This window comes from Anas platyrhynchos, chromosome W (genome assembly GCF_047663525.1).
Source record: "Anas platyrhynchos isolate ZD024472 breed Pekin duck chromosome W, IASCAAS_PekinDuck_T2T, whole genome shotgun sequence".
NCBI lineage: Eukaryota > Metazoa > Chordata > Aves > Anseriformes > Anatidae > Anas > Anas platyrhynchos.
Genome location: NC_092620.1, coordinates 13,348,226 through 13,373,471, shown reverse-complemented (window position 1 = coordinate 13,373,471; position 25,246 = coordinate 13,348,226).

Below are 25,246 nucleotides of genomic sequence, written 5' to 3'. Positions count from 1 at the left end.
GCATGTAGAGCTGCGTAAAGGCTCCCCTGGGGAGTTCACTTGTACCCAAAGCCTTCCTTTGGGGGCACTTTTGGATGGGCGAAACGGGCTCGCAACGCGTTTTCTGGTGTAAACCTGGAGTAAACCCCGTGTAAACCCCGTGTAAACCTGGAGTAAACTCCGTGTAAACGTGGTGTAAGCCTCGTGTAACCTTGGAGTAAACCTGGGGTAAACCCAGTGTAAACGCTTAGTAAACCCAGAGTAAACCTGGTGTAAACCCAGTGTAAAGGGGCTCGGAATGCGTTTTCTGGGGCCTGACTTTTCAGTCGTCTCCGATGCCGGCTAGGGACACGTTTAGCGTTGCTCGGAAACAGCGAACCCGGAGGGTCCAGTTGCATGTGGGGCTGCGTAAAGGCTCCCCTGGGGAGTTCACTTGTACCCAAAGCCTTTCTTTACGGGCACTTTTAGATGGGCGAAAGGGGCTCAGAATGCTTTTTCGGAGGCCCGATTTTTCAGTCGTCTCCGATGCCGGTGCGGGCTAAGTATAGGGTTGCTCGGAAACAGTGAACACGGAAGGTCAAGTTGCATGTAGGGCTGCGTAAATGCTCCCCTGGGGAGTTCACTTGTACTCAAAGCCTTCCTCTGGGGGCCTGATGGCCCCGAATGGGATGGGCCTCTCTCGGAGAGGGGTAAGGATCTTTGGTCAGGAGTTGGCAGGACTGATAGATAGGTCTTTAAACTAGAGTCGAAGGGGGAAGGGGCTAAAACCAGGCACGCCGGTGAAGACCTAAGTACGCTAGAATCAGAGGGGTTGTGTGCCAGTGAGGTCCTTCGGTTAGATCCACAAGGTGCTGTGTGTAAGGAGACGCACCTGAAATGCTTCTACACGAACGCACGCAGTATGAGGAATAAAATGGATGAGCTAGAAGTCCTGGCCCAGTCCCGCAACTACGACATCATCGGCATAAGCGAAACCTGGTGGGATGAGTCCTGTGACTGGGGTGTTGCGATAGATGGTTACAGGCTCTTCAGGAGGGACAGGCAGGGTAGGCGAGGTAGTGGGGTGGCGATGTATGTGAAGCAGGGGCTGGACTGTGTGGAACTCCAAGTCGGCGATGGCAAAGTTGAGAGCCTCTGGGTAAGGATCAAGGGACGAACGAATAAAGGGGATCTCGTTGTGGGAGTCTATTACAGACCGCCTGGCCAGGACGATAGCGCCGATAAATTATTCTTTACAGAACTAAGAGAGGCCTCGAGATTAACTCCCCTTGTCCTTATGGGGGACTTCAACTTGCCAGACGTTAACTGGGAGTGCCACACGGCTGACACGAATAAGTCCAGGAGGTTCATGAAGCACCTAGATGATAACTTCTTGGTGCAGGTGCTAACGGAGCCAACTAGGAAAGGTGCCCTCCTTGACCTGTTGCTAGAAAACAGAGAGGGTCTGGTGGGAGATGTGGTGATTGGTGGCCGCCTCGGTCATAGCGACCATGAAGTGGTTGAGTTCAAAATTTACGGTGACAGAAGGAAAAGTGCCACCAAAACCTCATCCCTAGATATGGGGAAGGCGGACTTCAGGCTGCTCGGGGAACTAGTCAGCAAGGTCCCCTGGGAAGCTGCTCTTGAAGGCCTTGATGTCCACCAGTGCTGGTCACTCTTTAAGCGATGCCTCCTAGAAGCACAAGAACAGGCAGTTCCTAAATACCGCAAGTCAGGCAGGCGCGGCAGGAGGCCGGCGTGGCTGACCAGGAACATTCTTATGGAGATTAGGCGGAAACAGAGAGTGTTTCGCTACTGGAAGGAGGGCCGGGTGACATGGAAAGAATACAGGGATGCTGTTCGTGTTTGTAGGAAGAAAATTCGTGTGGCTAAAGCACACCTAGAGTTGAAGCTGGCTGTGTCTGTGAGAGAAAATAAAAAGGGTTTTTTTAGATATGTGAATGGAAAAAGGAGAACTAAAGAATACATAGGGCTGCTCCTTGATAGGGAAGGTCTTCTCACAGACGATGACATAGGCAAAGCAGAGACGCTTAACGCCTTCTTTGCCTCTGTCTTCAATGCCGATGATGGGCTTTGGGACCCAGGGTGCCCTGAGCTGGAGGACCGGGACGGTGGGGATGACAAACTCCCAACCGACCCTGAACGTGTGCGGGATTTGCTACTCCACCTGGATCCCTACAAGTCCATGGGTCCGGATGGGATTCATCCCCGGGTGCTGAAAGAGCTGGCGGACGTCATCGTGGAACCTCTCTCAATTATTTTTCAACGATCCTGGGATTCTGGAGAGGTCCCGGTAGACTGGAAACTGGCAAATGTTGTGCCGATTTTCAAGAAGGGTCAGAAAGAAGACCCTAGCAATTACAGGCCTGTCAGTCTCACGTCAGTGCCTGGTAAAATCATGGAGAAGATGGTTCTCAAACTTATTGAGGCGCACCTGGGGGACAAAGCAGTCATTGGTCCCAGCCAGCATGGGTTTGTGAAGGGCAGGTCCTGCCTAACTAACCTGATTTCCTTTTATGATAAGATCACCCGTATGGTGGACCAAGGGAAACCAGCTGATGTGATTTTTTTGGACATCAGCAAGGCTTTTGACACGGTCTCCCATAGGATCCTACTGGACAAAATGTCCACCATACAGCTAAATAAAAACATCATACGATGGGTGAGCAATTGGCTAACGGGCAGGGCCCAAAGGGTTATGGTGAATGGCGCTGCGTCAGGCTGGCGGGCGGTCACTAGTGGGGTCCCTCAAGGCTCCATTTTAGGGCCGGTACTTTTCAATACTTTTATAAACGATCTGGATGTAGGAATAGAAGGTATTTTGAGCAAGTTTGCCGATGACACCAAACTTGGAGGAGTTGTGGACTCGAATGAGGGTGGAAAGGCCTTGCAGAGGGATCTGGATAGGTTGGAGAGCTGGGCGATCGCCAACCGCATGAAGTTCAATAAGAGCAAGTGCCGGGTCCTGCACCTGGGACGGGGAAACCCTGGCTGCACGTACAGACTGGGCGATGAGACGCTGGAGAGCAGCCTAGAAGAGAGGGATCTGGGGGTCGTGGTAGACAGCAAGTTCAATATGAGCCGGCAGTGTGCCCTGGCAGCCAGGAGGGCCAACCGTATCCTGGGGTGCATCAAGCACGGCATCGCTAGTAGGTCAAGGGAGGTGATTGTCCCGCTCTACTCTGCGCTGGTGCGACCTCACCTCGAGTACTGTGTGCAGTTCTGGGCACCACAGTATAAAAAGGACATGAAACTGTTGGAGAGTGTCCAGAGGAGGGCTACGAAGATGGTGAAAGGCCTGGAGGGGAAGACGTACGAGGAACGGCTGAGGGCACTGGGCCTGTTCAGCCTGGAGAAGAGGAGGCTGAGGGGAGACCTCATCGCAGTCTACAACTTCCTCGTAAGGGGGTGTCGAGAGGCAGGAGACCTTTTCTCCATTAACACTAGCGACAGGACCCGCGGGAACGGGGTTAAGCTGAAGCAGGGGAAGTTTAGGCTTGACATCAGGAGGAAGTTCTTCACAGAGAGAGTGGTTGCACACTGGAACAGGCTCCCCAGGGAAGTGGTCACTGCACCGAGCCTGACTGAATTTAAGAAGAGATTGGACTGTGCGCTTAGTCACATGGTCTGAACTCTTGGGTAGACCTGTGCGGTGTCAAGAGTTGGACTTGATGATCCTTAAGGGTCCCTTCCAACTCAGGATATTCTATGATTCTATGATTCTATGATCTGAGACAGGGGAAGTTTAGGCTTGACATCAGGAGGGGGCTCTTCACAGAGAGAGTGGTTGCACACTGGAACAGGCTCCCCAGGGAAGTGGTCACTGCACCGAGCCTGACTGAATTTAAGAAGAGATTGGACTGTGCACTTAGTCACATGGTCTGAACTTTTGGGTAGACCTGTGCGGTGTCAAGAGTTGGACTTGATGATCCTTAAGGGTCCCTTCCAACTCAGGATATTCTATGATTCTATGTGTGGCTGCGTAAAGGCTCCCCTGGGGAGTTCACTTGTACCCAAAGCCTTCCTTTGGGGGCACTTTTGGATGGGCGAAACGGGCTCGCAACGCGTTTTCTGGTGTAAACCTGGAGTAAACCCCGTGTAAACCCCGTGTAAACCTGGAGTAAACTCCGTGTAAACGTGGTGTAAGCCTCGTGTAACCTTGGAGTAAACCTGGGGTAAACCTGGTGTAACCCTGGTGTAAACCTGGTGTAACCCTGGAGTAAACCTAGGGTAAACCCAGTGTAAACGCTAAGTAAACCCAGAGTAAACCTGGTGTAAACTCTGTGTAAACCCAGAGTAAACCTGGTGTAAACCCCGTGTAAACCTGGTGTAAGCCTGGAGTAAACTCCGTGTAAACGTGGTGTAAACCTCGTGTAACCCTGGAGTGAACCTAGGGTAAACCCAGTGTAAATGCTACGTAAACCCAGAGTAAACCCGGTGTAAACCCAGTGTAAAGGGGCTCGGAATGCGTTTTCTGGGGCCTGACTTTTCAGTCGTCTCCGATGCCGGCTAGGGACACGTTTAGCGTTGCTCGGAAACAGTGAACCCGGAGGGTCCAGTTGCATGTGGGGCTGCGTAAAGGCTCCCCTGGGGAGTTCACTTGTACCCAAAGCCTTCCTTTGGGGGCACTTTTGGTTGGGCGAAAGGGGCTCAGAATGCTTTTTCGGGGGCCCGATTTTTCAGTCGTCTCCGATGCCGGCTAGGGACACGTTTAGCGTTGCTCGGAAACAGCGAACCCGGAGGGTCCAGTTGCATGTGGGGCTGCGTAAAGGCTCCCCTGGGGAGTTCACTTGTACCCAAAGCCTTTCTTTACGGGCACTTTTAGATGGGCGAAAGGGGCTCAGAATGCTTTTTCGGAGGCCCGATTTTTCAGTCGTCTCCGATGCCGGTGCGGGCTAAGTATAGGGTTGCTCGGAAACAGTGAACACGGAAGGTCAAGTTGCATGTAGGGCTGCGTAAATGCTCCCCTGGGGAGTTCACTTGTACTCAAAGCCTTCCTCTGGGGGCCTGATGGCCCCGAATGGGATGGGCCTCTCTCGGAGAGGGGTAAGGATCTTTGGTCAGGAGTTGGCAGGGCTGATAGATAGGTCTTTAAACTAGAGTCGAAGGGGGAAGGGGCTAAAACCAGGCACGCCGGTGAAGACCTAAGTACGCTAGAATCAGAGGGGTTGTGTGCCAGTGAGGTCCTTCGGTTAGATCCACAAGGTGCTGTGTGTAAGGAGACGCACCTGAAATGCTTCTACACGAACGCACGCAGTATGAGGAATAAAATGGATGAGCTAGAAGTCCTGGCCCAGTCCCGCAACTACGACATCATCGGCATAAGCGAAACCTGGTGGGATGAGTCCTGTGACTGGGGTGTTGCGATAGATGGTTACAGGCTCTTCAGGAGGGACAGGCAGGGTAGGCGAGGTAGTGGGGTGGCGATGTATGTGAAGCAGGGGCTGGACTGTGTGGAACTCCAAGTCGGCGATGGCAAAGTTGAGAGCCTCTGGGTAAGGATCAAGGGACGAACGAATAAAGGGGATCTCGTTGTGGGAGTCTATTACAGACCGCCTGGCCAGGACGATAGCGCCGATAAATTATTCTTTACAGAACTAAGAGAGGCCTCGAGATTAACTCCCCTTGTCCTTATGGGGGACTTCAACTTGCCAGACGTTAACTGGGAGTGCCACACGGCTGACACGAATAAGTCCAGGAGGTTCATGAAGCACCTAGATGATAACTTCTTGGTGCAGGTGCTAACGGAGCCAACTAGGAAAGGTGCCCTCCTTGACCTGTTGCTAGAAAACAGAGAGGGTCTGGTGGGAGATGTGGTGATTGGTGGCCGCCTCGGTCATAGCGACCATGAAGTGGTTGAGTTCAAAATTTACGGTGACAGAAGGAAAAGTGCCACCAAAACCTCATCCCTAGATATGGGGAAGGCGGACTTCAGGCTGCTCGGGGAACTAGTCAGCAAGGTCCCCTGGGAAGCTGCTCTTGAAGGCCTTGATGTCCACCAGTGCTGGTCACTCTTTAAGCGATGCCTCCTAGAAGCACAAGAACAGGCAGTTCCTAAATACCGCAAGTCAGGCAGGCGCGGCAGGAGGCCGGCGTGGCTGACCAGGAACATTCTTATGGAGATTAGGCGGAAACAGAGAGTGTTTCGCTACTGGAAGGAGGGCCGGGTGACATGGAAAGAATACAGGGATGCTGTTCGTGTTTGTAGGAAGAAAATTCGTGTGGCTAAAGCACACCTAGAGTTGAAGCTGGCTGTGTCTGTGAGAGAAAATAAAAAGGGTTTTTTTAGATATGTGAATGGAAAAAGGAGAACTAAAGAATACATAGGGCTGCTCCTTGATAGGGAAGGTCTTCTCACAGACGATGACATAGGCAAAGCAGAGACGCTTAACGCCTTCTTTGCCTCTGTCTTCAATGCCGATGATGGGCTTTGGGACCCAGGGTGCCCTGAGCTGGAGGACCGGGACGGTGGGGATGACAAACTCCCAACCGACCCTGAACGTGTGCGGGATTTGCTACTCCACCTGGATCCCTACAAGTCCATGGGTCCGGATGGGATTCATCCCCGGGTGCTGAAAGAGCTGGCGGACGTCATCGTGGAACCTCTCTCAATTATTTTTCAACGATCCTGGGATTCTGGAGAGGTCCCGGTAGACTGGAAACTGGCAAATGTTGTGCCGATTTTCAAGAAGGGTCAGAAAGAAGACCCTAGCAATTACAGGCCTGTCAGTCTCACGTCAGTGCCTGGTAAAATCATGGAGAAGATGGTTCTCAAACTTATTGAGGCGCACCTGGGGGACAAAGCAGTCATTGGTCCCAGCCAGCATGGGTTTGTGAAGGGCAGGTCCTGCCTAACTAACCTGATTTCCTTTTATGATAAGATCACCCGTATGGTGGACCAAGGGAAACCAGCTGATGTGATTTTTTTGGACATCAGCAAGGCTTTTGACACGGTCTCCCATAGGATCCTACTGGACAAAATGTCCACCATACAGCTAAATAAAAACATCATACGATGGGTGAGCAATTGGCTAACGGGCAGGGCCCAAAGGGTTATGGTGAATGGCGCTGCGTCAGGCTGGCGGGCGGTCACTAGTGGGGTCCCTCAAGGCTCCATTTTAGGGCCGGTACTTTTCAATACTTTTATAAACGATCTGGATGTAGGAATAGAAGGTATTTTGAGCAAGTTTGCCGATGACACCAAACTTGGAGGAGTTGTGGACTCGAATGAGGGTGGAAAGGCCTTGCAGAGGGATCTGGATAGGTTGGAGAGCTGGGCGATCGCCAACCGCATGAAGTTCAATAAGAGCAAGTGCCGGGTCCTGCACCTGGGACGGGGAAACCCTGGCTGCACGTACAGACTGGGCGATGAGACGCTGGAGAGCAGCCTAGAAGAGAGGGATCTGGGGGTCGTGGTAGACAGCAAGTTCAATATGAGCCGGCAGTGTGCCCTGGCAGCCAGGAGGGCCAACCGTATCCTGGGGTGCATCAAGCACGGCATCGCTAGTAGGTCAAGGGAGGTGATTGTCCCGCTCTACTCTGCGCTGGTGCGACCTCACCTCGAGTACTGTGTGCAGTTCTGGGCACCACAGTATAAAAAGGACATGAAACTGTTGGAGAGTGTCCAGAGGAGGGCTACGAAGATGGTGAAAGGCCTGGAGGGGAAGACGTACGAGGAACGGCTGAGGGCACTGGGCCTGTTCAGCCTGGAGAAGAGGAGGCTGAGGGGAGACCTCATCGCAGTCTACAACTTCCTCGTAAGGGGGTGTCGAGAGGCAGGAGACCTTTTCTCCATTAACACTAGCGACAGGACCCGCGGGAACGGGGTTAAGCTGAAGCAGGGGAAGTTTAGGCTTGACATCAGGAGGAAGTTCTTCACAGAGAGAGTGGTTGCACACTGGAACAGGCTCCCCAGGGAAGTGGTCACTGCACCGAGCCTGACTGAATTTAAGAAGAGATTGGACTGTGCGCTTAGTCACATGGTCTGAACTCTTGGGTAGACCTGTGCGGTGTCAAGAGTTGGACTTGATGATCCTTAAGGGTCCCTTCCAACTCAGGATATTCTATGATTCTATGATTCTATGATCTGAGACAGGGGAAGTTTAGGCTTGACATCAGGAGGGGGCTCTTCACAGAGAGAGTGGTTGCACACTGGAACAGGCTCCCCAGGGAAGTGGTCACTGCACCGAGCCTGACTGAATTTAAGAAGAGATTGGACTGTGCGCTTAGTCACATGGTCTGAACTTTTGGGTAGACCTGTGCGGTGTCAAGAGTTGGACTTGATGATCCTTAAGGGTCCCTTCCAACTCAGGATATTCTATGATTCTATGTGTGGCTGCGTAAAGGCTCCCCTGGGGAGTTCACTTGTACCCAAAGCCTTCCTTTGGGGGCACTTTTGGATGGGCGAAACGGGCTCGCAACGCGTTTTCTGGTGTAAACCTGAAGTAAACCCCGTGTAAACCCCGTGTAAACCTGGAGTAAACTCCGTGTAAACCTGGTGTAAGCCTCGTGTAAGTTTGGAGTAAACCTTGAGTAAACCCCGTGTAAACCTGGAGTAAACTCAGTGTAAACCTGGTGTAAGCCTCGTGTAACCTTGGAGTAAACCTAGGGTAAACCCAGTGTAAACGCTTAGTAAACCCAGAGTAAACCTGGTGTAAACCCAGTGTAACCCTGGTGTAAACCTGGTGTAACCCTGGAGTAAACCTAGGGTAAACCCAGTGTAAACGCTAAGTAAACCCAGAGTAAACCTGGTGTAAACTCTGTGTAAACCCAGTGTAAACCTGGTGTAAACCCCGCGTAAACCAGCTGTAAGCGCCGTGCAAGCCCCGTATAAACCCGGTGTAAACCTGGAGTAAACCCCGTGTAAACCTGGTGTAAGCCTGAAGTAAACTCCGTGTAAACGTGGTGTAAACCTCGTGTAACCCTGGACTGAACCTAGGGTAAACCCAGTGTAAATGCTACGTAAACCCAGAGTAAACCCGGTGTAAACCCAGTGTAAAGGGGCTCGGAAAGCATTTTCTGGGGCCTGACTTTTCAGTCGTCTCCGATGCAGGCTAGGGACACGTTTAGCGTTGCTCGGAAACAGCGAACCCGGAGGGTCCAGTTGCATGTGGGGCTGCGTAAAGGCTCCGCTGGGGAGTTCACTTGTACCCAAAGCCTTTCTTTACGGGCACTTTTAGATGGGCGAAAGGGGCTCAGAATGCTTTTTCGGAGGCCCGACTTTTCAGTCGTCTCCGATGCTGGTGCGGGCTACGTTTAGGGTTGCTCGGAAACAGTGAACACGGAGGGTCAAGTTGCATGTAGGGCTGCGTAAAGGCTCCCCTGGGGAGTTCAGATGTACACAAAGCCTTCCTTTCGGGGCACTTTTGGATGGGCGAAACGGGCTCACAACGCGTTTTATGGGGCCCGGTTTTTCAGTCGTCTCCGATGCCGCCTAGGGATATATTTAGGCTTGCTGTGAAAGAGCGAATAAGGAGGGTCCAGATGCGTGTTAGGCTGCGTAAAGGTTCCCTTGAGCACTTCAGATGTGTCCAAAGCCTTCCTTTGGGGACACTTTTGGATGGGCAAAAGGGGCTCACAACGCGTTTTCTGGTGTAAACCTGGAGTAAACCCCGTGTAAACCCCGTGTAAACCTGGAGTAAACTCCGTGTAAACCTGGTGTAAGCCTCGTGTAAGTTTGGAGTAAACCTTGAGTAAACCCCGTGTAAACCTGGAGTAAACCCCGTGTAAACCTGGTGTAAGCCTGAAGTAAACTCCATGTAAACGTGGTGTAAACCTCGTGTAAACCTGGAGTGAACCTAGGGTAAACCCAGTGTAAATGCTACGTAAACCCAGAGTAAACCCGGTGTAAACCCAGTGTAAAGGGGCTCGGAATGCGTTTTCTGGGGCCCGCTGTTTTTGTCTTCTCCCACGCCGGCTAGGGATATATTTAGGGTTGCTGTGAAAGAGCGAACACGGAGGTTCCAGTTTTATGTGGGACTGCGTAAAGGCTCTCCTGGGGAGTTCACTTGTACCCAAAGCCTTCCTTCAGGGGCACTTTTGGATGGGCGAAACGGGCCCGGAACGCGTTTTCTGGGGCCCGATTTTTCAGTTGTCTCCCATGCCTGCTAGGGATATATTTAGGGTTCCTCGGAAAGAGCAAACACGGAGGTTCCAGTTTAATGTGGGACTGCGTAAAGGCTCTCCTGGGGAGTTCACTTGTACCCAAAGCCTTCCTTTGGGGGCACTTTAGGATGGGTGAAGAGGGCTCAGAACCCGTTTTCTGGGGCCCGATTTTTCAGTTGTCTCCCATGCCTGCTAGGGATATATTTAGGCTTGCTCGGAAAGAGCGAACCCAGAGGGTCCAGTTGCATGTGGGGCTGCTTAAAGGCTGCCCTGGGGAGTTCAGATGTACTCAAAGCCTTCCTTTGGGGTCACTTTTGGATGGGCGAACGGGGCCCGGAACGCGTTTTCTGGGGCCCGATTTTTCTGTCGTCTCCCATGCCGGCCAGGGCTATATTTAGGGTTCCTCCGAAACAGCAAACACGGAGGGTTCAATTGCATGTGCACTACTCTGCGCTGGTGCGGCCTCACCTCGAGTACTGTGTGCAGTTCTGGGCACCACAGTATAAAAAGGACATGAAACTGTTGGAGAGTGTCCAGAGGAGGGCTACGAAGATGGTGAAAGGCCTGGAGGGGAAGACGTACGAGGAACGGCTGAGGGCACTGGGCCTGTTCAGCCTGGAGAAGTGGAGGCTGAGGGGAGACCTCATCGCAGTCTACAACTTCCTCGTAAGGGGGTGTCGAGAGGCAGGAGACCTTTTCTCCATTAACACCAGCGACAGGACCCGCGGGAACGGGGTTAAGCTGAAGCAGGGGAAGTTTAGGCTTGACATCAGGAGGAAGTTCTTTACAGAGAGAGTGATTGCACACTGGAACAGGCTCCCCAGGGAAGTGGTCACTGCACCGAGCCTGACTGAATTTAAGAAGAGATTGGACTGTGCGCTTAGTCACATGGTCTGAACTTTTGGGTAGACCTGTGCGGTGTCAAGAGTTGGACTTGATGATCCTTAAGGGTCCCTTCCAACTCAGGATATTCTATGATTCTATGATTCTATGATCTGAGGCAGGGGAAGTTTAGGCTTGACATCAGGAGGGGGTTCTTCACAGAGAGAGTGGTTGCACACTGGAACAGGCTCCCCAGGGAAGTGGTCACTGCACTGAGCCTGACTGAATTTAAGAAGAGATTGGACTGTGTCCTTAGTCACATGGTCTGAACTTTTGGGTAGACCTGTGCGGTGTCAAGAGTTGGACTTGATGATCCTTAAGGGTCCCTTCCAACTCAGGATATTCTATGATTCTATGATTCTATGTGTGGCTGCGTAAAGGCTCCCCTGGGGAGTTCACTTGTACCCAAAGCCTTCCTTTGGGGGCACTTTTGGATGGGCGAAACGGGCTCGCAACGCGTTTTCTGGTGTAAACCTGGAGTAAACCCCGTGTAAACCCCGTGTAAACCTGGAGTAAACTCCGTGTAAACGTGGTGTGAGCCTCGTGTAACCTTGGAATAAATCTATGGTAAACCCAGTGTAAACGCTTAGTAAACACAGAGTAAACCTGGTGTAACCCTGGTGTAAACCTGGTGTAACCCTGGAGTAAACCTAGGGTAAACCCAGTGTAAACGCTAAGTAAACCCAGAGTAAACCTGGTGTAAACCTGGCGTAAACCCAGTGTAAACCTGGTGTAAACCCCGCGTAAACCAGCTGTAAGCGCTGTGCAAGCCCCGTATAAACCCGGAGTAAACCTGGAGTAAACCCCGTGTAAACCTGGAGTAAACCCCGTGTAAACCCAGTGTAAACCTGGAGTAAACTCAGTGTAAACCTGGAGTAAACCCAGAGTAAACCTTGTGTAAACTCTGTGTAAACCCCGTGTAAACCTGGAGTAAAGTCCGTGTAAACCTGGAGTAAACCTGGTGTAACCCTGGAATAAACCCAGAGTAAACCTTGTGTAAACTCTGTGTAAACCCAGTCTAAATTTGGAGTAAACCCCGTGTAAACCTGGTGTAAGCCTGGAGTAAACTCCATGTAAACGTGGTGTAAACCTCTTGTAGCCCTGGAGTGAACCTAGGGTAAACACAGTGTAAATGCTACGTAAACCCAGAGTAAACCCGGTGTAAACCCAGTGTAAAGGGGCTCGGAATGCGTTTTCTGGGGCCTGACTTTTCAGTCGTCTCCGATGCCGGCTAGGGACACGTTTAGCGTTGCTCAGAAACAGCGAACCCGGAGGGTCCAGTTGCATGTGGGGCTGCATAAAGGCTCCCCTGCGGAGTTCACTTGTACCCAAAGCCTTAGTTTGGGAGCACTTTTGGATGTGTGAAATGGGCTCGCAACGCGTTTTCTGGGGCCCGAGTTTTTAGTCGTCTCCCAAGCAGGCTAGGGCTACGTTTAGTGTTCCTCGGAAACAGCAAACCCGGAGGGTCCAGTTGCATGTGGGGCTGCGTAAAGGCTCCCCTGGGGAGTTCACTTGTACCCAAAGCCTTTCTTTACGGGCACTTTTAGATGGGCGAAAGGGGCTCAGAATGCTTTTTCAGAGGCCCGATTTTTCAATCGTCTCCGATGCCGGTGCGGGTAACGTTTAGGGTTGCTCGGAAACAGTGAACACGGAGGGTCAAGTTGCATGTAGGGCTGCGTAAAGGCTCCCCTGGGGAGTTCACTTGTACCCAAAGCCTTCCTTTGGGGGCACTTTTGGATGGGCGAAAGGGGCCCGGAACGCGTTTTCTGGGCCCGATTTTTCAGTTGTCTCCCATGCCTGCCAGGGATATATTTAGGCTTGCTGTGAAAGAGTGAACCCGGATGGGTCCAGTTGCATGTGGGGCTGCGTAACGGCTCCCCTGGGGAGTTCACTACTACTCAAAGCCTTCATTTTGGGGCACTTTTGGATGGGCGAAAGGGGCTCAGAATGCTTTTTCGGTGGCCCGATTTTTCAGTCGTCTCCGATGCTGCCTAGGGACACGATTAAAGTTGCTCGGAAACAGTGAACACGGAGGGTCAAGTTGCATGTAGGGCTGCATAAAGGCTCCCCTGGGGAGTTCACTTGTACCCAAAGCCTTCCTTTGGGGGCACATTTGGATGGGCGAAACGGGCTCGCAACGCGTTTTCTGGTGTAAACCTGGAGTAAACCCCGTGTAAACCCCGTGTAAACCTGGAGTAAACTCCGTGTAAACGTGGTGTAAGCCTCGTGTAACCTTGGAGTAAATCTATGGTAAACCCAGTGTAAACGCTTAGTAAACCCAGACTAAACCTTGCGTAAACCCAGTGTAACCCTGTTGTAAACCTGGTGTAACCCTGGAGTAAACCTAGGGTAAACCCAGTGTAAACGCTAAGTAAACCCAGAGTAAACCTGGTGTAAACTCTGTGTAAACCCAGTGTAAACCTTGTGTAAACCCCGCGTAAACCAGCTGTAAGCGCCGTGCAAGCCCCGTATAAACCCGGTGTAAACCTGGAGTAAACCCCGTGTAAACCTGGTGTAAGCCTGGAGTAAACTCCGTGTAAACATGGTGTAAACCTTGTGTAACCCTGGAGTGAACCTAGGGTAAACCCAGTGTAAATGCTACGTAAACCCAGAGTAAATCCGGTGTAAACCCAGTGTAAAGGGGCTCGGAATGCGTTTTCTGGGGCCTGATTTTCAGTCGTCTCCGATGCCGGCTAGGGACACGTTTAGCGTTGCTTGGAAACATCGAACCCGGAGGGTCCAGTTGCATGTGGGGCTGCGTAAAGGCTCCCCTGGGGAGTTCACTTGTACCCAAAGCCTTCCTTTGGGGGCACTTTTAGATGGGCGAAAGGGGCCCGGAACGTGTTTTCTGGGGCCCGATTTTTCAGTTGTCTCCCATGCCTGCTAGGGATATATTTAGGCTTGCTGTGAAAGAGTGAACCCTGTGGGTCCAGTTGCATGTGGGGCTGCGTAAAGGCTCCCCTGGGGAGTTCACTTGTACTCAAAGCCTTCCTCTGGGGGCACTTTTGGATGGGGGAAAGAGGCTGGCAACGCGTTTTCTGGGGCCTGGTTTTTCATTCTTATCTCATGCCGGCTAGAGGTATATTTAGGCTTGCTGTGAAAGAGTGAACCCAGAGGGTCCAGTTGCATGTGGGGCTGTGTAAAGGCTGCCCTGGGGAGTTCACTTGTACCCAAATCCTTTTTTTGGGAGCACTTTTGGATGGGCAAAAGGGGCTCGGAACACGTTTTCTGGGGTCCGATTTTTCAGTCGTCTCCGATGCCGGCTACGGATATACTTAGGGTTGCTCGGAAACAGCAAACCCGGAGGGTCCAGTTGCATGTGGGGCTGAGTAAAGGCTCCCCTGGGGAGTTCACTTGTACCCAAAGCCTTCCTTTTGGGGCATTTTTGTATGGGCGAAAGGGTCCCGGAACGTGTTTTCTGGGGCCCGATTTTTCAGTTGTCTCCAATGCCTGCTAGGGATATATTTATGCTTGCTCTGAAAGAGTGAACCCGGAGGGTCCAGTTGCATGTGGGGCTGCATAAAGGCTCCCCTGGGGAGTTCATTTGTACTCAAAGCCTTCTTTGGGGGCACTTTTGGATGGGCGAAAGGGGCTCGGAACTTGTTTTCTGGGGCCCGGTTTTTCAGTCTTCTCCCATGCCGGCTAGGGCTATATTTAGGGTTCCTCAGAAACAGCAAACCCGGAGGGTCCAGTTGCATGTGGGGCTGTGTAAAGCCTCCCCTGGGGAGTTCACTTGTACCCGAAGCCTTTTTTTACTGGCATTTTTAGATGGGCGAAAGGGGCTCAGAATGCTTTTTCGGAGGCCCGGTTTTTCAGTCGTCTCCGATGCCGCCTAGGGATATATTTAGGCTTGCTGTGAAAGAGCGAATAAGGAGGGTCCAGATGCGTGTTAGGCTGCGTAAAGGCTCCCCTGAGCACTTCAGATGTGTCCAAAGCCTTCCTTTGGGGACACTTTTGGATGGGCAAAAGGGGCTCGCAATGCGTTTTCTGGTGTAAGCCTGGAGTAAACTCCGTGTAAACCTGGTGTAAACCTCGTGTAACCCTGGAGTAAACTTACGTTAAACCCAGTTTAAACGCTAAGTAAACCCAGAGTAAACCTGGTTTAAACCCAGAGTAAACCTGGTGTAAACCAGGTGTAAACCCGGGGAAACCTGGAGTAAATTCCTTGTAAACCTGGAGTAAACCTAGGGTAAACCCAGTTTAAACGGTAAGTAAACCCACAGAATCACAGAATTTCTAGGTTGGAAGAGAGCTCAAGATCATCGAGTCCAACCTCTAACCTAACACTAACAGTCCCCACTAAACCATATCCCTAAGCTCTACATCTAAACGTCTTTTGAAGACTTCCAGGGATGGTGACTCCACCACCTCCCTGGGCAGCTCGTTCCAGTGCCTAACAACCCTTTCAGTAAAGAAATGCTTCCTAACATCTAACCTAAAACTCCCCTGGCGTAACTTTAGCCCATTCCCCCTCGTCCTGTCACCAGGCACATGGGAGAACAGGCCAACCCCCACCTCTCTACAGCCTCCCTTAATGTACTTATACAGAGCAATAAGGTCACCCCTGAGCCTCCTCTTCTCTAGGCTGAACAAGCCCAGCTCCTTCAGCCGCTCCTCATAGGACTTGCTCTCCAGGCCCCTCACCAGCTTCGTCGCCCTTCTTTGGACCCGCTCAAGCACCTCGATGTCCTTCTTGTAGCGAGGGGCCCAAAACTGAACACAGTACTCGAGGTGCGGCCTCACCAGAGCCGAGTACAGGGGGACGATCACCTCCCTAGCCCTGCTGGTCACAGTGTTTCTGATACAAGCCAGGATGCCGTTGGCCTTCTTGGCCACCTGAGCACACTGCTGGCTCATATTCAGCCGACTGTCCACCATCACTCCCAGGTCCTTCTCTGCCTGGCAGCTCTCCAACCATTCCTCTCCCAGCCTGTAGTTCTGCTTGGGGTTATTGCGCCCCAGGTGCAGGACCCGGCACTTGGCCTTGTTGAACTTCATACAGTTGACCTCAGCCCATCGGTGCAGCCTATCCAGATCCTCCTGCAGAGCCTTCCTACCCTCGAGCAGATCGACACACGCACCTAGCTTGGCGTCATCTGAAAACTTACTGAGGGTGCACTCAATGCCGTCATCCAGATCATTGATGAAGATGTTAAAGAGGACCGGCCCCAGCACCGAGCCCTGGGGGACGCCACTAGTGACTGGCCTCCAACTGGACTTGTCTCCATTCACCACAACTCTTTGGGCCCGGCTATCCAGCCAGTTTCTAACCCAACGAAGCGTGCGCCAGTCCAAGCCAAGAGCAGCCAGTTTCCTGAGGAGAATGCTGTGGGAGACGGTGTCAAAAGCCTTGCTGAAGTCAAGGTAGACCACATCCACAGCCTTTCCCTCATCCACCCAGCGCGTCACTTTGTCGTAGAAGGAGATCAGGTTCGTCAAGCAGGACCTGCCTTCCATAAACCCATGCTGGCTGGGCCTGATCGCCTGCTTGCCCTTCAAGTGCCGCATGATGACTCCCAAGAGGATCTGCTCCATGAGCTTCCCTGGTACTGAGGTCAAACTGACCGGCCTGTAGTTCCCTGGGTCTGCCCTCCGGCCCTTCTTGTAGATGGGCGTTACATTTGCTAGTCGCCAGTCAGCTGGGACCTCCCCCGATAGCCAGGACTGCTGATAAATGATGGATAGGGGCTTGGCCAGCTCCTCTGCCAGTTCTCTCAGTACCCTTGGGTGGATCCCATCCGGCCCCATCGATTTGTGGACATCCAAGTGCCGTAGCAGGTCACCAACCAGTTCTTCGTGGATGGTGAGGGCCACATCCTGCTCCCCGTCCCCTTCCACCAGTTCTGGGTACTGGGTATCCAGAGAGCAACCGGTTTTGCCGCTAAAGACTGAGGCAAAGAAGGCATTAAGCACCTCCGCCTTTTCCTCATCTCTTGTAACTAAGTTTCCCCCTGCATACAGTAAAGGATGGAGATTCTCCCTAGTCCTCCTTTTTGTGTTGATGTATTTATAAAAGCGTTTTTTGTTATCTTTAACAGCAGTAGCCAGATTGAGCTCCAGATGAGCTTTGGCCTTCCTAATCTTGTCCCTGCACAGCCTCGCTACATCCTTATAGTCCTCCTTAGTGGCCTGCCATATTTTCCAAAGATTATAAACCCTCTTTTTTCTCCTTTTTTTTTAACCCAGAATAAACCTGGTGTAAACCCAGTGTGAACCTGGAGTAAACTCCGTGTAAACCTGGTGTAAACCTCGTGTAACCCTGGAGCAAACCTAGGGTAAACCCATTGTAAACGCTAAGTATACCCAGAGTGTGAGGAATGTTTTAACAATTCCAATTCGTGTCCATAAATTCGTGTCCATAAAGAATAATTCTGTTTGAATCCTGTCTGCCTCTGGGCCCTGCACTGGAAATTTAGTTCTTGAACCACAGATGCAGTGTGTCCCAGTCTCCCCCTCATTCTAGTCAATTTATCACGTCTCCAGAAAACACTCCTTAAATTTATGAACCTGTTTGCTTTTGTTATTCCGGACTTCTATTTCTAACAGTTACAGCCTTTTTTTCTGTCTTTTTCGAGATTAACTTAACACTGCTATAGATGTGTCTGTGAATGGCTGGGGAAGAATGTTTTAATTACTCGTGAAGCGTCAAATAAGAAAGCTGTTTGTGTTTGATGTCTGGGAGTTTCAGAACAACTGATAACAACTAGTGACTGTTATGAGATACTATGTGGATCCTTGGTATCTGGCCAGGGGGGGCAAGAGATTAAGAGGAAGAAAAAAGAAGCTGAAGGACTGTCCTGGTTTCAGTTAGAACAGAATTAATTTTCTTCCTAGTAGCTGGTGGAATGCTGTGTTTTGGCTTAGGATGAGAAGAGTGCTGATAACACCCCGATGCTTTAATTGTTGCAGAGCAGTGCTTATACTAAGCCAAGGACATTTCAGCCTTTTGCTCTGTCCTGCCAATGGGCAGGCTGGGGGTGCAGTAAGAGATGGGAGGGGACAGACCCAGGACAGGTGACCCAAACTAGCAAAAGGGGTATTCCATACCATCTGACGTCATGCTAAACAATATATAGGGGTGGCTAGCCGGGGGGGGGGGGGCCGGACTGCTCGGGGTTAGGCTGGGCATCGGTCAGCGAGTGGTGAGCAATTGCATTGTGCATCACTTGTTTGTACATACTATTATTACTTTCGTATTATCACTATTGTATCATTATTATTATTATTGTTATTATTATTTTTGTTATTATTATTTTCCTGTCTTATTAAACTGTCTTTATCTCAACTCACGGGCTTCACTTTCCATTTCTCTCCCCCGTCCCAGAGAGGGAGGGGGGAGGGTGAGCGAACGGCTGCGTGGTGTTTAGCTGCCGGCCGGGTTAAACCACGACAAGGACGGTTGGGAGACAAGACCTGTGGAGAGTGTACAGAGAGTGTTCCATAAACTTGGAATAGTGCCGAGTAAGTACAAAGGGTGAGAGGAAGACTATGAGCCTTCAGCATGAAAGACCCCTAGCGACCCCCAGAGGAGACTGATGCGCATGCTCCAGTAGGAGGAACTGGACCCCGGAAGCTAATTATAATAATATATTTTTTTTAGAAGTAGTAATGAATATGTATTAGTCTAGGTGCATAAAAATCAGCTGCTTGATGTAACTGGTGTGCGTCCTGGTGGAGCGGAGACTCCCGGTGCACCCAGCGCTGTTTGCTTACCTCTATTCCTTTATATTCTTTTAATAAATCCTATTTTTTATTTAATCCTAATTTGAATCCTGAGCCATTTATAACACAGAGTAAACCTGGTGTAAACCCAGTGTAAAGGGGCTCGGAATGCGTTTTCTGGGGCCCGGTGTTTTAGTCTTATCCCAAGCCGGCGAGGGCTATATTTAGGGTTGCTGTGAAAGAGCAAACACGGAGGTTCCAGTTTAATGTGGGACTGCGTAAAGGCTCTCCTGGGGAGTTCACTTGTACCCAAAGCCTTCCTTTGGGGGCACTTTTGGATGGGCGAAACGGGCTCACAACGCGTTTTCTGGGGACCGGTTTTTCAGTCTTCTCCCATGCCGGCTAGGGCTATATTTAGGGTTGCTGTGAAAGAGCGAACCCGGAAGGTTCAGTTGCATGTGGGGCTGTGTAAAGGCTCCCCTGGGGAGTTCACTTGTACGCAAAGCCTTTTTTTACTGGCACTTTTAGATGGGCGAAAGGGGCTCAGAATGCTTTTTCGGGGGCCTGATTTTTCAGTCGTCTCCGATGCCGCCTAGGGACACGATTAAAGTTGCTCGGAAACAGTGAACCCGGAGGGTCCAGTTGCATGTAGAGCTGCGTAAAGGCTCCCCTGGGGAGTTCACTTGTACCCAAAGCCTTCCTTTGGGGGCACTTTTGGATGGGCGAAAGGGGCTCGGAACGTGTTTTCTGGGGCCCGGTTTTTCAGTCTTCTCCCATGCCGGCTAGGGCTATATTTAGGGTTCCTCGGAAACAGCAAACCCGGAGGCTCCAGTTGCATGTGGGGCTGCGTAAAGGCTCCCCTGGGGAGTTCACTTGTACTCAAAGCCTTCTTTGGGAGCACTTTTGGATGGGCGAAAGGGGCTCGGAACACGTTTTCTGGGGCCCGATTTTTCAGTCTTCTCCGATGCCGGCTACGGATATATTTAGGGTTGCTCGGAAACAGCAAACCCGGAGGGTCCAGTTGCATGTGGGGCTGCGTAAAGGCTCCCCTGGGGAGTTCACCTGTACCCAAAGCCTTCCTTTGGGGGCACTTTTGGATGGGCGAAACGGGCTCGCAACGCGTTTTCTGGTGTAAACCTGGTGTAAACCTGGAGTAAACCCCATGTAAACGTGGTGTAAGCCTCGTGTAACCTTGGAGTAAACCTAGGGTAAACCCAGTGTAAACGCTTAGTAAACCCAGAGTAAATCTGGTGTAAACCCAGGGTGAACCTGGGGTAAACTCCGTGTAAACCTTTTGGGCCCCTCGCTACAAGAAGGACATCGAGGTGCTTGAGTGAGTCCAAAGAAGGGCGACGAAGCTGGTGAGGGTCCTAGAGAACAAGTCCTACGAGGAGCAGCTGTAGGAGCTGGGCTTGTTCAGCCTGGAGAAGAGGAGGCTCAGGGGCGACCTTATCGCTCTCTACAGATACCTTAAAGGAGGCTGTAGAGAGGTGGGGGTTGGCCTGTTCTCCCACGTGCCTGGTGACAGGACGAGGGGGAACGGGCTAAAGTTGCGCCAGGGGAGTTTTAGGTTAGATGTTAGGAAGAGCTTCTTTACTGAAAGGGTTGTGAGGCATTGGAACAGGCTGCCCAGGGAGGTGGTGGAGTCACCATCCCTGGAAGTCTTCAAAAGCCGTTTAGATGTAGAGCTTAGGGATATGGTTTAGTGGGGACTGTTAGCGTTAGGTCAGAGGTTGGACTCAATGATCTTGAGGTCTCTTCCAACCTAGAAATTCTGTGATTCTGTAAACCTCGTGTAATCCTGGAGCAAACCTAGGGTAAACCCAGTGTAAACGCTAAGTAAACCGAGAGTAAACCTGGTATAAACCCCGCGTAAACCAGCTGTAAGCGCCGTGCAAGCCCCGTATAAACCCGGTGTAAACCTGGAGTAAACCCCGTGGTAACCTGGTGTAAGCCTGGAGTACACTCCGTGTAAACCTGCTGTTAACATCCTGTACCCTGGAGTAAATTTAGGTTAAACCCAGTTTAAACACTAAGTAAACCCAGAGTATACCTGGTGTAAACCCAGTGTAAACCTGGTGTAAATTCGGTGTAAACCTGGTGTAAACCTGGAGTAAACAGCCGTGTAAACCCGGTGTAAACCTGGAGTAAACTCCGTGTAACCCTGGAGTAAACCTAGGGTAAACCCAGTGTAAACACTAAGTAAACCCAGAGTACACCTGGTGTAAACCCAGTGTAAAAGGGCTCGGAATGCGTTTTCTGGGGCCTGCCTTTTCAGTCGTCTCCGATGCCGGCACGGGCTACGTTTAGGGTTGCTCGGAAACAGTGAACACGGAGGGTCAAGTTGCATGTAGGGCTGCGTAAAAGCTCCCCTGGGGAGTTCACTTGTACCCAAAGCCTTCCTTTGGGGTCACTTTTGGATGGGCGAAACGGGCTCGGAAAGCGTTTTCTGGGGCCCGATTTTTCAGTCGTCTCCCAAGCTGGCTAGGGCTATATTTAGGGTTCCTCGGAAAGAGCAAACACGGAGGTTCCAGTTTAATGTGGGACTGCGTAAAGGCTCCCCTGGGGAGTTCACTTGTACCCAAAGCCTTCCTTTGGGGTCACTTTTGGATGGGCGAAACGGGCTCGGAAAGCGTTTTCTGGGGCCCGATTTTTCAGTCGTCTCCCAAGCTGGCTAGGGCTATATTTAGGGTTCCTCGGAAAGAGCAAACACAGAGGTTCCAGTTTAATGTGGGACTGCGTAAAGGCTCCCCTGGGGAGTTCACTTGTACCCAAAGCCTTCCTTTGGGGGCACTTTTGGATGGCGAAGTGGGCTCGTTATGCATTTTCTGGGGCCCAATTTTTCAGTCTTCTCCCAAGCAAGCTAGTGCTATATTTAGGTGTATTGGGTCTGGCTGGAATGTTAACTTTCCCAGCAGCAGCCCATACAGTGCCGTACTCTGTACTTGTAGCTGGAACAGCAGTGTTATCACACCAGTGTTGTGTCTGCTGCTGAGCAGCAGTGGCACAGTATTAGGCCTTTCTCTAACCCTCCTAGGGGGTGGGCAAAAGGTGAGGAGAGAAACATCACTAGGGCAGCTGACCTAAACCTCTCAAAGGGATATTCCATACCATGTGATGTCACACTCAGCAATAAAAGGTGGAAACAGGAAGAAGAGGGGAGGGGTGGGCTCTCGTTTGGAAGACGTCGGTCCTCCTCTCGAACACCGGCTGCGTGCGTTGAGGCCTTGCTTCAAGGACGTGGTCAATCATCGCTCATTTGTGGGAAGTAGAGAGTAATTTCTTTCCTCTGCACTTCCATATAGCCTTCATTTATTTTGTTTGTTTTGTTTTCCTCCCTTCTTTTTATTTTCCTTTTTTCCCCTCCCTTTCCCCTTTCCCTTTTTATTTCCCCTTAGTTAAATTGTTTAGTTCATGGTAGTCTTTATTTAATTATTATAATTATTTCCCTTTAATTAAATTATCCTTATCTCAACCCGTGAGTTGTTCTTTGCTTTACTTCTCCCCCTCCTCATCTAAAGGAGGGGGAGTGAGAGAGCGGTTGTGGGGTTTAGCTGCCCAGTACGGTAAAACCACCACAGTCCTTTTTGGCGCCCAACGTGGGGCTCGAAGGGTTGAGATAACAATAGAATTGATTAAACGCATATAACTAACACGCTTGCTTGCTAGTAACCATGTACATTGCCCTGTTAATAATAATAGCTTTGTTCCTATGTCATGCAATCCGTGTCATATTCTCCTTTCTCCTATATATCCGATCCGACAAAGTGCTACAATCTGTGTTCACTTTTTTTAATTCGCTGTGCTGCCAAGCACTGACCTTGGTTTTAATCTGGAATTCATGCTCTGCACTGTTATCATTTGGGTCCCATGGAAACTATCTTTCAGAGAATATTCAGAACTACACTGCCTTCCTTTTTTCATCTGGACACCAGTTTATTAATAATATTAAGAATGGTACCTTTCCCTTCTTTCACAGTGGGCTAATTACAACCGTTTGGGAGTATTTTGAAGATCCATCTGTAACCCATGTATTGCTATTTCTAATTCTGAACAACCAGTTTCATTTTCTCTCTAAGATTAGTCAATTGTTTAGAAAACTTACTTGGGAATCTGTCCCGAAACAGTCTTGTGGTGAGTGGCTAGGTGTGTGGGATGATGTTAGCAGATACCTGTCACGAGTGTCTCCTCCAATAGTTTTGAACTTCACCCCTGAGCAAGTGCTAAATCCTAAAAAATTAGTAGAATGTTTGAGAGTTGTATGTCCTGACCCTGATAATGCCGGAGAACGACAGCTTGCAGCATTGTGCTGGGTCCTGGCTTATTCCTATCAAACACTGTTTAACATCATCCAGCAACTTGAAGAGAGGGAGGAAGTCTCTGAATCTGATGACCAAGTAACACACGATGTGTCTGACCCAAAAGACCAACCAACTATCGTATCAGTCGCCCCCATAGTCAAGTCAAAAAAATGGAAACGGAGGTCAGCTCGTTTAGTAAGGGAAGAAGGCTCTCCTAAGGAGGAGGGAGAAGGGGAAATGGCAGGCACCTCTAAAGCAGGGCCATCACAAAAACAGCAGGAAGACGAGACAGAAATCATAAAGGAATCAGAAATCACTCAATCCTTATCCCTGAGTGAGATGCGAGAAATACGAAAGGATTATGGTCGACGCCCAGGTGAACACATCCTCACTTGGCTGCTTCGATGCTGGGATGCTGGGGCCAATAGCCTACAATTAGAAGGCAATGAAGCCAAGCAGCTGGGATCCCTCTCTAGAGAAAGGGTAATCGACAAAGTAATCGGGAGAGGAGCACAGGCCCTCAGCCTCTGGAGATGACTCCTGGCGGCTGTGAGAGAAAGATATCCCCATAAGGAAGATATTGTATATCAAATAGGCAAGTGGACCACTATAGATAAAGGTCTCCAGCATCTGCGGGAATTAGCTGTGCAGGAGATGATTTATAGTGATTTGGACAATGCCCAGACACCTCAAGACCCCGATGAAGTCCAGTGCACAACATCCATGTGGCGTAAATTTGTGCGGAGTGCACCACCAGCACATGCCAGTACCCTGGCATCAATTAACTGGGATGAGGGGATGGGACCAACAATGTATGATATGTCCTGCCAGCTTCAAAAATATGAAGACAATCTCTCTGCTCCGCTACAGTCCAGTGTCTCAGCTGTGGAGAAACTGTCTAAAGGACTTGACAAGCTCGTGGAACGAGTTTATTCCCCCTCATTTAGACAGAGCGATACTTCAGTCACTAAGAATCAGCATTCGCGTGCTCAAGAGAGAGAGTACCCAAGACGTACACCACGTGGCACCTTGTTGTTTTTTCTGCGTGACCATGGGGAAGATATGAGGAAATGGGATGGTGTACCTACTTCAACTCTAGCTGCTCGGGTACGTGAACTGAAAGGAAATACAGCAGCAAGAAGAGGGGCTCCTAAGAGAAATGCTGCTCCAGTTTCCATGGGGCAGTACCCCAGAGGCAGTAGAAGAGCTGATGTTATTCTTGACCCTGATGAAGAGACCTCTACCTCTCATTTGCAAGAATTAAGTGGCAGACGCTCCAGCCAGGACTAGAGGGGCCCTGCCTCTGGCCAGGTAGAGGAGAGGGATAACCGGATTTATTGGACTGTGTGGATCCGATGGCCTGGCACATCAGAACCACAAGAATACAAAGCTTTAGCGGACGCTGGCGCACAATGTACCTTAATGCCATCAGGCTACCAAGGGACAGAACTCACCTGTATCTCCGGAGTGACAGGGGGATCCCAACAACTATCTGTACTGGAAGCTGAAGTGAGTCTAACTGGGAATGAGTGGCAAAAGCATCCCATTGTGACTGGCCCAGAGGCTCCATGCATCCTTGGCATAGACTATCTCAAGAGAGGGTACTTCAAGGATCCAAAAGGATACCGGTGGGCTTTTGGCATAGCTGCTTTGAGCACAGAAAAGATTAGGCAGCTGTCTACCTTGCCTGGCCTTTCAGAAGACCCTTCTGTTGTAGGATTGCTGAAGGTTGAAGAACAACAGGTACCAATTGCTACTACAACGGTGCACCGACGGCAATATCGCACCAACCGAGACTCCCTGATTCCCATCCATGAGTTGATTCACCAACTGGAGAGTCAGGGAGTAATCAGCAAGACTCGCTCACCCTTTAATAGTCCTATATGGCCAGTACGAAAGTCTAATGGCGAGTGGAGGCTAACAGTGGACTACCGCGGCCTGAATGAAGTCACGCCACCACTGAGTGCTGCAGTGCCGGACATGCTAGAACTTCAGTACGAACTAGAGTCAAAGGCAGCCAAGTGGTATGCCACAATTGATATTGCTAATGCATTTTTCTCCATCCCTTTGGCAGCAGCATGCAGGCCGCAGTTTGCTTTCACTTGGAGGGGCATCCAATACACCTGGAATCGGCTGCCCCAGGGGTGGAAACACAGCCCTACCATTTGCCATGGACTGATCCAGTCTGCACTGGAGCAAGGGGGAGCCCCTGAGCACCTTCAGTACATTGACGACATCCTCGTGTGGGGCAACACAGCAGAAGAAGTTTTCGAGAAAGGGAAGAAAATAATCCAAATTCTCCTGAAAGCTGGTTTTGC